The following is a 13,316-nucleotide window of genomic DNA, read 5'->3' as shown; positions in this document are numbered from 1 at the left end:
TATATCTTCTGTGGAGAAATGCCTATTTAAGTCTTCTGCCCATTTTTGGATTGGGTTGTTTGTTTTTTTGTTATTGAGCTGCATGAGCTGCTTATAAATTTTGGAGATTAATCCTTTGTCACTTGCTTCATTTGCAAATATTTTCTCCCATTCTGAGGGTTGTCTTTTGGTCTTGTTTATGATTTCCTTTGCTGTGCAAAAGCTTTGAAGTTTCATTAGGTCCCATTTGTATATCTTTGTTTTTATTTCCATTTCTCTAGGAGTGGGTCCAAAAGGATCTTGCTGTGATTTATGTCATAGAGTGTTCTGCCTATGTTTTCCTCTAAGAGTTTGATAGTTTCTGGCCTTACATTTAGGTCTTTAATCCATTTTGAGCTTATTTTTGTGTATGGTGTTAGGGAATGATCTAATCTCATACTTTTACATGTCCCTGTCCAGTTTTCCCAGCACCACTTATTGAAGAGGCTGTCCTTTCTCCACTGTCCATTCCTGCCTCCTTTATCAAAGATAAGTTGACCATATGTGCGTGGGTTTATCTCTGGGCTTTCTATCCTGTTCCATTGATCTATCTTTCTGTTTTTATGCCAGTACCACACTGTCTTGATTACTGTAGCTTTGTAGTATAGTCTGAAGTCAGGGATCCTGATTCCTCCAGCTCCGTTTTTCGTTCTCAAGATTGCTTTGGCTATTCGGGGTCTTTTGTTTTTCCAAACAAATTTTGAAATTTTTTGTTCTAGTTCTGTGAAAAATGCCAGTGGTAGTTTGATAGGGATTGCATTGAATCTGTAGACAAAGCAATCTTGAGAAAGAAAAACAGAGCTGGAGGAATCAGGCTCCCAGATTTCAGACTATACTACAAAGCTACAGTAATCAAAACAGAATGGTACTGGCACAAAAACAGAAATATAGATCAATGGAACAGGATAAAAAGCCCAGAGATAAACCCACGCATATATCATTACCTTATTTTTGATAAAGGAGGCAAGAATATACAGTGGAGAAATGACAGCCTCTTCAATGAGTGGTGCTGGGAAAACCGGGCAGCTCCATGTAAAAGAATGAGATTAGAACACTTCCTAACACCATACACAAAAATAAACTCAAAGTGGATTAAAGACCTAAATGTAAGGCCAGACACACTAAAACTTCTGGAGAAAAACATAGGCAGAACACTCTGTGACATAAATCACAGCAAAATCCTTTTTGACCTACCACCTAGAGAAATGGAAATAAAAACAAAAATAAACAAATGGGACCTAATGAAACAAAAAAGCTTTTGCGCATCAAAGAAAAACATATACGGTATGTTTTTAACATTAGGTAGAGTGATTTCTTCCACCTTAGTTTTATATTTCAAGATTGATGTATCTATTTTAGATGTTGTGAATTTCCATATAAATTTTAGAATGAGATTGCATGTATCTACAAGTAATCTTGCTTAGATTTTGATTGGAATTGTATTAAACCTATAAATCAGTTTGGGGAAAATTAAACATTAAACATCTTTACTAAGTCAAGTATTCCAGTTTTTGAACACAATATGTCTTTCTAGTTGTTTAGGTCTTCTTTGATTAATCAGCATATATGTACAATACATGTTTTATTGGAATTATACTTACATATTTAATTTTCTTTGGAGTTACTGTAAATGGTATTGTTTTTTAAATTTCTGTTTCTACATATTTGTTGTTAGTATATAGAAATGTGATTATTTTGGGGGTGTTGAAGTTGTATCCAGAAACCTTGCTGACCTCATTTATTAGTTCTAGGAGATTTTTTTTGGTACATTCCTTGGGATGGTCTATGTAGATAATCATGCTATCTGCAAAATAAGGACAGTTTTATTTCTTCCTTTCTAACTTGTATGCCTTTTATTTTCTTTTCTCACCTTATTGCAATGGCTGAAATTTCTGGTTGTATGTTGAGTAAGATGGTGAGAGCTGACATCCTTGTCTTGTTCTTAATCTTGGGGGAATCACTGAGCCTTTTACCATTACATATGATGTTAGCTGTAGGTTTTTTGTAGATGCTCTGTATCAAGTTGAGGAAGCCCCCATCTATTCCTACCTTTGAGATTTAAAAAAAATCACGTATGGATGTTGAATTTTGTCAAACATATCTTCTGTCAATTGATATGATCATATGAATTTTTTCTTCTCCAGCTTGTTTGTATAGTAGATCTCATTGGTTGATTTTCCAATTTTGAACCAGGCTTGCATACCTGGAATAAATCCCACTTGGTCAAGTTCAGTGTCCTGAACTCTGCTCTCCCACCTCAGTGGCACAGCTCTGACACCTGGCTGGAGCACCAAGAGCCTGTCCTCCACATGGCTCAGAATAAAAGGGAGAAATAATAGAAAGAAAGAAAGAAGATAAAATAAAATAAAATAGTTATTAAAATAAAAAATAATTATTAAGAAAAACAAATTTATTTTGGTAAAAGAAAGAAAAAAACAAAAACAAAAACAAAAACAAAAAAACGGACATACAGGACCCTAGGACAAATGGTAAAAGCAAAGCTGTACAGACAAAATCACACACAGAAGCATATACATACACATTCACAAAAAGTGAAAAAGTGGGAAAAAAATATATTGTTGCTCCCAAAGTCCACCTCCTCAATTTGGATGATTCGTTGTCTATTGAGGTATTCCACAGATGCAGGGTACATCAAGTTGATTGTGGAGACTTAATCCGCTGCTCCAGAGGCTGCTGGGAGACATTTCCCTTTATCTTCTTTGTTCGCACAGCTCCAGGTGTTTAGCTTTGGATTTGGATCCGCCTCTGCATGTAGGTTGCCTGAGGGCGTCTGTTATTCGCTCACACAGGACGGGTTTAAAGTAGCAGCTGATTCGGGGGCTCTGGCTCACTCAGGGAAGGGGGAGGAGGGGTACGGATGTGGGGCGGCCCTGCTGCTGCAGAGGCCAGCATGACGTTGTACCAACTTGAGTTGCGCTGCGCATTCTCCCGGGGAAGTTGTCCCTGGATCACAGGACCCTGGCAGTGGCGGGCTGCACGGGCTCCCCGGTAGGGGGAAGTGGATAATGGCCTGTGCTCGCACACAGGCTTCTTGGTGGTGGCAGCAGCAGCCTTAGCATCTCACGCCCGTGTCTGGGGTCCGCGCTGTTAACGGCGGCTCTCGCCCGTCTCTGGAGCTCCTTTAAGCAGTGCTTTTAATCCCCTCTCCTCACGCACCAGGAAACAAAGAGGGAAGAAGTCTCTTGTCTCTTTGGCAGATCCAGCCTTTTTCCCGGACTACCTCCCGGCTAGCTGTGGTGTACTAGCCGCCTTCAGGCTGTGTTTATGAAGGCAACCCCAGCCCTCTCCATGGGATCCGACCTGACCTCCGAAGCCCGAGCCTCAGCTCCCAGCCCCGCCCGCCCCAGCGGGTGAGCAGAGAAGCCTCTCGGGCTGGTGAGTGCCGGTCGGCACCGATCCTCTGTGCAGGAATCTCTCCACTTTGCCCTCTGCTCCCCTGTTGCTGCACTCTCCTCTGTGGCTCCGAAGATTCCCCCTCCGCCACCCACAGTCTCCGCCCGTGACGTGGCTTCCTAGTGTGTGGAAACCTTTCCTCCTTCACAGCTCCCTCTCACTGGTGCAGGTCCCATCCCTATTCTTTTGTCTCTGTTTTTTCTTTTTTCTTTTGCCCTACCCAGGTACCTGGGGAGTTTCTTGCCTATTGGGAGGTCTGAGGTCTTCTGCCAGCGTTCAGTAGGAGTTGTTCCACATGTAGATGTATTTCTCATGTATTTGTGGGGAGGTGATCTCTGCATCTTACTCTTATGCCATCTTGAAGCTCCTCCCTCCCAAGGCTTGATTTTTGTCCCAAGATATGATTTATCCTGGAGAATGTTCCATGAGCACTTAAGAAGACATGTATTTTGTTGTTTATGGATGGAATATCCTATAAATATAAATTAAGTCCATATTGTTTAATGTATAATTTAAAGCTTGTGCTTCTTTATTTATTTTCATTTTGGATGATCTGTCCATTGGTGAAAGTGGGCTGTTAAAATTCCCTACTATGATTGTGTTACTGTCGATTTCCCCTTTTATGGCTGTTAGTATTTACCATATGTACTGAGGTGCTCCTATGTTGGGTGCATAAATATTTACAATAGTTATATCTTCTTCTTGGTTTGATGCCTTGATCATTATGTAGTGTCCTTCTTTGTGTGTTGTAATAGTCTTTATTTTAAAGTCTATTTTGTCTTATATGAGAATTGCTACTCCAGGTTTCTTTTGATTTTCATTTGCATGGAATACCTTTTTCCATCCCCTCACTTTCAGTCTGTATGTGTCCCTAGGTCTGAAGTGGGTGTCTTGTAGACAGCATATATATGGGTCTTGTTTTTGTATCCATTCAGCCAGTCTATGTCTTTTGTGGGAGCATTTAATACATTTATATTTAAGGTAATTTTCTATATGTATGTTACTAGTACCATTTTCTTAATTGTTTGGGGTTTGTTATTGTATGTCTTTTCTTTCTCTTGTGTTTCCTGCCTAGAGAAGTTCCTCTAGCATTTGTTCTTAAGCTGGTTTGGTTGTGCTGAATTCACTTAGCTTTTGCTTGTCTGTAAAGGTTTTAATTTCTCTGTCGAATCTGAATGAGATCCTTGCTCTGTAGAGTAATCTTGGTTTTAGGTTTTTCCCTTTCATCACTTTAAGTATGTCTTGCCACTCCCTTCTGGCTTGCAGAGTTTCTGCTGAAAGATCAGCTGTTAACCTTATGGGGATTACCTTGTATGTAATTTGTTGTTTTACACTTGTTGCTTTTAATAATTTTTCTTTGTATTTACTTTTTCATAGTTTGATTAATGTGTGTCTTGGTGTGTTTCTCCTTGAATTTATCCTTTATGGGACTCTCTGCACTTCCTAGACTCGAGTGACTATTTCCTTCTCCATATTAGGTAAGTTTTCAACTATAATTTCTTCAAATATTTTATCAGTCCCTTTCTTTTTCTCTTCTTCTTCTGGGACCCGTATAATTAGGATGTTGGCGCATTTAATGTTGTCCCAGAGGTCTCTAAGACTGTCCTCAATTATTTTCTATCTTTTTTCTGCTCTGCAGTCGTTATTTCCACTATTTTATCTTCCCGGTCACTTATCTGTTCTTTTGCCTCAGTGATTCTGCTACTGATTCCTCCTAGAGAATTTTTAATTTCATTTATTGTGTTGTTCATCATTGTTTGTTTGCTTTTACTTCTTCAAGGTCCTTGTTAGTCACTTCTGGTATTTTCTACAATCTGTTTCCAAGATTATGGATCATCTTTACTATCATTACTCTGAATCCTTTTCAGGTAGAGTGCCTATTTCCTCTTGATTTGTTTGTTCTGTTGGGTTTTTACCTTGCTCCCTCCTCTGCTGTGTTTTTCTCTGTCTTCTCGTTTTGCTTAACTTACTCTGTGTGTGGTCTCCTTTTCACAGGCTGCTGCCTCGTATTTCCCTTTGATTTTTGTGTCTGCCTCCAGTGACTAAGGTTGATTCAGTGGGTTGTGTAGGCTTCCTAATGGAGGGGACTAGTGCTTGTGTTCAGGTAGATGAGGCTGGGTCTTGTCTTTCTGGTGGGCAGTACCATGTCCAGTGGTGTTTTTTGGGGTGTCTGTGACCTTATTATGATTTTAGGCAGCCTCTCTGCCAATGGGTGTTGTTCTTTTCCTGTTTTGCTAGTTGTTTGACATAGGGTGTCCAGCAGTCTAGCTTGCTGGTCATTGAGTGAAGCTGCGTCTTAGTGTTGAGATGGAGATCTCTGGGGGAGCTTTTGCTGTTTGATATTAAGTGGAGCTGGGAGGTCTCTGTTGCACCAGTGTCCTGATCTCAGCTCTCCCACCTCAGAGGCACAGGCCTGACACCTGGACAGAGCACCTTGACCCTGTCAGTCACATGGTTCAGAAGGAAACTGAGAATAAAAGAAAGAAAAATAAATAAAATAAAACTTATTAAAATAAAATACATTTTTGAAAATAAAAAAAATGAAAAGTTATAAAAAAGAAAGAAGGAAGAGAGCAACCAATCCAAAAGACAAATCCACTTATGATAACAAGCGCTAAAAGCTCTATTAAAAAGAAATTTAAAAAAAACCCAGACCTACTTAAGCCTAGGACAAATGGTAAAACAAAGCTACATAGACAAAATCACACAAAGAAGCATACACCTACACACTCACAAAAAGAGAAGAAGGGGAAAAAATCTATATATATATAAAAAGTAACAGAGTAACCAAATCAATAAACAAATCTACCAAGGATAATAAACTCTAAATAGTAAACTAAGATAGATATAAAACCAGAAACCAGTCAGCTGCATACAGCAAATCCCAAGTCTACAGTTGCTCCCACAGACCACTGCCTCAAATCTGGTATGATTCATTTTCTATTCAGGTATTCGACAGATGCAGTGTACATCACGTTGATTGTAGAGGTTTAATCTGCTGCTCCTGAGGCTGCTGGGAGAAATTTCCCTTCCTCTTCTTTGTTCACACAGCTCCTGGGGTTCATCTTTGGATTGGCCCTGCCTCTGCGTGTAGGTCGCCTGAAGGCATCTGTTCCCGCCCAGACAGGACAGGGTTAAATGAGCAGCTGATTAGCGGTCTCTGGCTCACTCAGGCTGGGGGGGTGGGCAGGGTATGGAATGCGGGGTGAGCCTGCAGCAGCAGAGGCCACTGTGATATTGCAACATTCTGAGGCACGCTGTGTGTTCTCCCAGGGAAGTTGTCCCTGCATCAAGGGACCCTGGCAGTGGCGGGCTGCACAGGCTCCTGGGATGGGAGGTGTTGATAGTGACCTGTGCTTGCACACAGGCTTGTTGGTGGCTGCAGCAGCAGTCTTAGCATTTCATGCCCATCCCTGGTGTCCACGTTGATATCTATGGCTGGCACCCATCTGTGGAGCTCCTTTAGGTGGTGTTCTGAATCCCCTCTCCTTGCGCACCCTGAAACAATGGTCTCTTGCCACTTAGTCAGTTCCTGAGTTCTGCCCGGACTCCCTCCCAGGTAGCTGTGGTGCACTAGCCCCTTCAGGCTGTGTTCATGCAGCCAAACCCAGTTCTCTCCCTGGGATCTGACCTCCGAAGCCCGAACTTCAGCTCCCAGCCCCGACCTGTCTCGGTGGGTGAGCAGACACTCGTCTCAGGCTGGTGAGTGCTGATCGGCACCGATCCTCTGTGCGGGAATCTGTCCACTTTGCCCTCTGCACCCCTGTTTCTGTGCTCTCCTTCGTGGCTCCAAAACTCCCCCCCCACCTGCCACCCACAGTCTCTGCCCACAAAGGGGCTTCCTAGTGTGGAAACTTCCTCCTTCACAGCTCCCTCCCAGAGGTGCAGGTCTCGCCCCTATTCTTTTGTCTCTGTTTTTTTCTTTTGCCTTCCCCAAGTACGTGGGGAGTTTCTTGCCTTTTGGGAAGTCTGAGGTCTTCTGAAAATGTTCATTAGGTGTTCTGTAGGAGTTGTTCCACATGTAGATGTATTTCTGATGTATTGCAGGGAGGAAGGTGACCTCTACATCTTACTCCTCCGCCATCTTGAAGGTCTCTTCACTCATATATTGTTGAATTGGTGTCTCTGTGGTAGAAAAGAGTCTTGGGCTTCTTATTCTTTCATCTTGCTCATGTATACCTGAGACATATTTTAATGCATATTAGTTGAAAGACTTTTGGAGAAATACACTACCTAGCTTTCTTGACTGTATTTTAATTAGTATCTAACAACTAATCTCTCAGGGTGTGTCATTTATACAGATAATTAGTTTCTTCTATTGCATGTTTTTGTATTTATTTATGCCTTTCCTTATTTCTTTGGTTTTTATTTCTTTTGATATCAGAAAGCATGTTTTTCCTGTCCTTGTCCCCACAATTCTGAGTTACCTTACTTTGTTCCCTTATATACTCACTACATCACTGTTATATAAGCCTTTTCAGGGTGGAGAGTCTGCCTTTCTTCTTTATTACTGAATTCTCATTTCCAAAACTGAGTTAATGTTTAGTAAGTATTTGTTAGTCAACAATTCTTGCAGCTGGTTTGTATTGTGGAAGCACTGTTTACCAACGTATTCAGACAGTCTCCATTAAAATAGAAATATATTATCTGGGGGGGGAAAACATGCCGATTCATTAGGTTCTACTAATGCAATAGTAAGGCATACAGATAGGCTCTTTCGATATTTTGGTGGAGTTGTGGAGAAGAGTGTGGCATCATGGGGGAGGGAAGGAGTATTAGTGTATTAGACATCTGGGATTAGATGCCAAAATGGGGTATCCACAGTTTTGTTTCCTTAGTCTCCCTCTTTCATAATGTTAACTCATTGGTTAGTTTATTTTCATGGACATTAAAATAGTAGTTATTTCCCTCCTGGGGACTATTTTTGGCATTGTGTACTGGGAATATTTTTGTGTAAATCTAGTAACATACTTTTTCCTTAAGAGATACTTTCAGTTACCATGTGGGTGATCGAAACTGGAGATTTATATTCTTGATGGCTTGTTTTAAATTGTCCAGAAAACCTAGTGGATTATGAGTTTAGCTAGAAAGCACATGTTAAGTAGCAACATATTAAATCCAATACTTTTAACCCTATTGCCAGAGTTGCTTTCACAAGAATGCCTTTGGTTGCCTCCTAGTGATTTATCATACCCTTAGAAACATGAGAAATATCCTCAGTAGCACTGCCCAGACTCTTGCATTTTTGAGTGCTCTATCTTGGCACCAATAACATTTTAAGTTGGTTATGTTACAGTCTTTGTGACTTTGCTGATAATAGACTTCATGTTCTTTCTTCATTCCCTGCTACACGCATAAGGTCACTGACAGCCTGGACCCAGATCTATTACTGGGGAACCCTCCTACCTGGCAGGATACTGCCTAGATATTCCCACATGAACCTCTGAGTTTCTCTAGTAGCACAATCTTTGGCTTCTGTGCTTGCGTGTTTCCCAGGGGCTGAGTTGCGGCTATCTATGCTCATCTGCTACACAATACTCCCACAGGTTATAACTACAGTTATTACTTGGATTATTACATATATTTTCACTTTTTATCGTGGCCAGACCATTGCCTTGGTAGAAATGATTTCTATCATACCCATGCCAGTGAGGCAAGGAAGCAGAAATTTGGTATTTTTCTTACAGCCATACTTCCCTCTTCTTTAAAGACTTTTTTCTTTTCTTTTCTTTCTTTCTTTCTTTTTTTTTGCCATGCTCTTTTCTGGACATTAATAATGCCTCCTTTTTGCTCATGTGTTATGTTCCACTCTAATATTTTTATCCTTCCAACCCTATCAGGGAAAATGCATGGCTTACTATTGGTTAATCACATGAATTCTGTTCTTATTTACTGGCCATTTTCTCTGGTACCCATTTATTTCTGCCCTAAGAAGACCCTAGAAATTTTATCTGCTTGCTTCTCATCTTACCAGCTGCCATTAATTACTTTTTCTTTGTGAGGTTCTGAAACCTAGGGAGCAGAACAAACACTTTCTCCTTTGTTCAGTCTTCTCTTATTTCCATAGCAAGAACAAGGCCCTCCCTCAGCCATGTTCTCCTGTGACTCCATACTGCACTTCAAGGTTCATTACAAACTACCAAGCTTGGAATAAATGTACTCTATGTTGTAGCCCCATTCTACTTATTCAAACTACTTATGCTCTCATTACTATTTCTTAAATATTGCCCTCTTCAAACCACTTTTCTTTATACAAAGCAAACAACAACAACAAAAGAAAACCTATGTTCAAATGAACGTTGTTGCCAAACAAAGTGTGTAAGAAAAAACAGGTGGGCCTACTCTAGGTAAAGGGACAGAGGAAAGTTCAGAGACACCCCAACTACCTTCCTTCACCTCCACCGCTAAGAAGTTCAGCTAGGGCTGGATTTGCACAAGAATCTATGTGAATGATGGCCTCCAGAGATGTTTAGTGCACAGCTGGTATTGCTGTGTGGGTCGCTCTGGTCCAATGTAACCTCTTATCTAGATTGAACCATTCTCTGTTCTTTTTACTTTTCCCCTAACATTGCCATAATCATTTCGGACACTAAGCCTTTTTCCATCCTGTTCTCCAGTTGGGAATTCTACCCCCCAACACAAACACTTTTTCTCCACTAAATCAGACTTTACCACTTCAAAATGAAGGTCTCAGCCCTGTCTCTTCTACATATCTTTCCTACTATCCTATTTACACTGTTCTCAGGCTTCTCTAACCTGCTAGTAGTTCTGATTCACACTACTCACCTGCAATTTTGAACAGTTTTATATATGATAGCCCATCTTCCTAATTAAACATAAAGTCCCTGGAGAACAGAAATTAATATTTTTTTATGTTCCACAAAAATGTAGTCTAACCCAAAGCCTTGCATAGGGTAGGTATTCCAAACATATTTGTCAAATATAATTAATAAGTAACAAAAAGTTAACCCTGAAAAGGCCTTTACAAATATCACTGGACAATATATTTTCATATGATCCAGCAACTATACTCTAAGTATCTTCCTAAGATAAATGAAAATCTGAGTACGTTTTTAAAAAACTCAGCTGTTTTCTTCCTACGTAGGAAAAAACCCTGTTCTTCCCTACTATGTCTTTCTTTCCTGTGTGTCTCATTAATGTTCACATAGAACACTTCACTTTTGATGCTTCTGGTCACCAAATGTGTTGAGGTTTTCCTCCTACAACAAGCAATTCTCTGTGACACCAGCTGGGTGTTCTACAATTTAACTCAGTTCTGACACTATCTACCCAGAGATAGAGTCAGATCCCATAAGTTAAGGGCTCAGTCCCACAAGACTGCCTCCTTGCCCAAACACACAATTCAGACACCAGTTGCAAGCCCAGGTTATCACCTATGCTTCTGACCAACTGGCTATAGATTGGAGGTTCCAGTGGTCCCTTCCTTGGGTTTATTAATTTGCTATTGCAGCTCACAGAACTCAGGGAAACACTTACTTACACTTACCACTTTCTTAAAGGATATGACAAAGGATACAGATGAACAACCAGATGAAGAAATACACCGGATGAAGTCTGGTAGGATACTGAGTGCAGGGCCTTCCCTCCCCATGAAATTGGGATGTGTCATCTTCCTGGTGTGGATGTGTTTACCAACCTGGAAGTTCTCTGAACTCTGTAGTATTGGGATTTTATAGAGGTTTCCTCATGTAGGCATTAGCAGTTATTAACTCCTTTTCCAGCCCCTCTCTCCTCTCTGGAGAAGAGTGGAGCAAGGATGATAATTCCAAGATTCTAATCATGAATCTGGTGACAAGCCCCCTCCAGGAGCTATCCAGGATCCCACTCAGAGTTGCCTCATTAGAACAAAAGATGTTCCTAGTGCTTGTGTCACTTAGGAATTAACAAGGGTTTTTGGAGCTCTGTGCCAGGAACTGGGGGGCAGAGACCAATATATATTTTCTATTATGTCACAATTAAATGTCAAATGAAAGTTTCTACATGAGGAAATATATATAATTTCTGAGTTCCATTGTATTGATGTACCATGATCTATTTAACTATCATTTTTTGGACATGAGGTTGTTTCTAATTTTTTAATATTAAAAATATAATGTTGCTGTGAATATCCTTATACATAGATCTTTGCTCACATGTCTAACTGTTTTCTAAGCATTAACTAGAAGGAGACATTATGGCAATGGTTACCTTTTTGTTGTTGTTCTTAAGTATATATTTTCAAATTGTCTTTTAGAGAAATTAGTTTATACTCCTGACAACATCTTAGGGTGACTTTTTCTTCACCATCATCCCAACACTGGATGTTAGAGTTTGTGTATTTTTCTAAATTTTAAAATTATATCCTCCCATTTTACTTATTGATTTCTTTTTAAAAAAATTATCTTATATTGGAGGATAGTTGATTTACAATGTTGTGTTAGTTTCAGGTGTACAGAAAAGTGGTTCAGTTATACATATATGTATCTGCTCTTTTTCAAATTCTTTTCCCATTTAGGTTACTACAGAATATCGAGCAGAGTTCCCTCTGCTATACAGTGGTCCTTGTTGGTTATCTGTTTTAAATATAGGAGTGTGTACATGTCAATCCCAAATGCCCAATCTATCCCTCCTCCCCCACCATTCCCCCCGGTAACCACAAGTTCATTCTTTAAGTCTGTGAGGCTCTTTCTGTTTTGTAAATAAGTTCATTTGTAACATTTTTAAGATTCCAAATATAAGCAATATAATATGATATGTCTTTCTCTGACTTACTTCACTTAGTATGATAATCTCCAGGTCCATCCATGTTGCTGCAAATGGCATTATTTTGTTCTTTTTCATGGCTGAGTAATATTCCACTTATATATGTACTACACCTTCTTTATCCATTCTTCTGTTGATGGACATTTAGGTTGCTTCCATGTCCTGGCTATTATAAATAGTGCTGCAATGAACACTGGGGTGCATGTATCCTTTGGAACCATGTTTTTCTCTGGGTATATACCCAGGAGTGGGATTGCTGGATCATATGGTAGCTCTATATTTAGTTTTTTAAAGGAACCTCCATACTGTTCTCCATAGTGACTGTATCAATTTACATTCCCACCAACGGTGTAGGAGGGCTCCCTTTTCTCCACACCTTCTCCAGCTTTCCAGAGTCATCAAGAAAAAAAGGGGAGAGGGCTCAAATCTATAAAATTAGACATGAAAATGAAGAAGTTACAATGGACACCACAGAAATACAAATGATCATAAGAGACTACTACAAACAACTATATGCTAATAAAATGGACAACCTGGAAGAAATGGACAAATTCTTAGAAAGGTGCAATCTCCCAAGACCAAACCAGAAAGAAATAGGAAATACAAACAGACCAATCACAAGTACTGAATTTGAAACTATGATTAAAATAAATTCCCAACAAACAAAAGTCCAGGACCAGATGGCTTCACAGGTGAATTCTATCAAATATTTAGAGAAGAGTTAAAACCTATCCTTCTGAAACTATTTCAAAAAATTGTAGAGGAAAAAATACTCTCAAACTCATTTTATGAGGCCACTATCACTCTGGTACCAAAACTGGACAAAGATAACCAAAAAAAAAAAAAAAAAAAAAAGAAAATTACAGGCCAATATCACTGATGACATAGACACAAAAATCCTCAACAAAATACTAGCAAATCAAATCCAACAACGCATTAAATGGATCATACACCATGATCAAGTGGGATTTATCCCAGGGATGCAAGGATTTTTCAATATCTACAAATCAATCAGTGTAATACACCACATCAACAAACTGAAGAATAATAACCATATGATCATCTCAATAGATGCAGAAAATACTTTTGACAAAATTCAACACTGATTTATGATAAAAACT

The sequence above is a fragment of the Mesoplodon densirostris genome, chromosome X (assembly GCF_025265405.1).
Source record: "Mesoplodon densirostris isolate mMesDen1 chromosome X, mMesDen1 primary haplotype, whole genome shotgun sequence".
NCBI lineage: Eukaryota > Metazoa > Chordata > Mammalia > Artiodactyla > Ziphiidae > Mesoplodon > Mesoplodon densirostris.
This window is presented reverse-complemented; position numbering follows the sequence as displayed.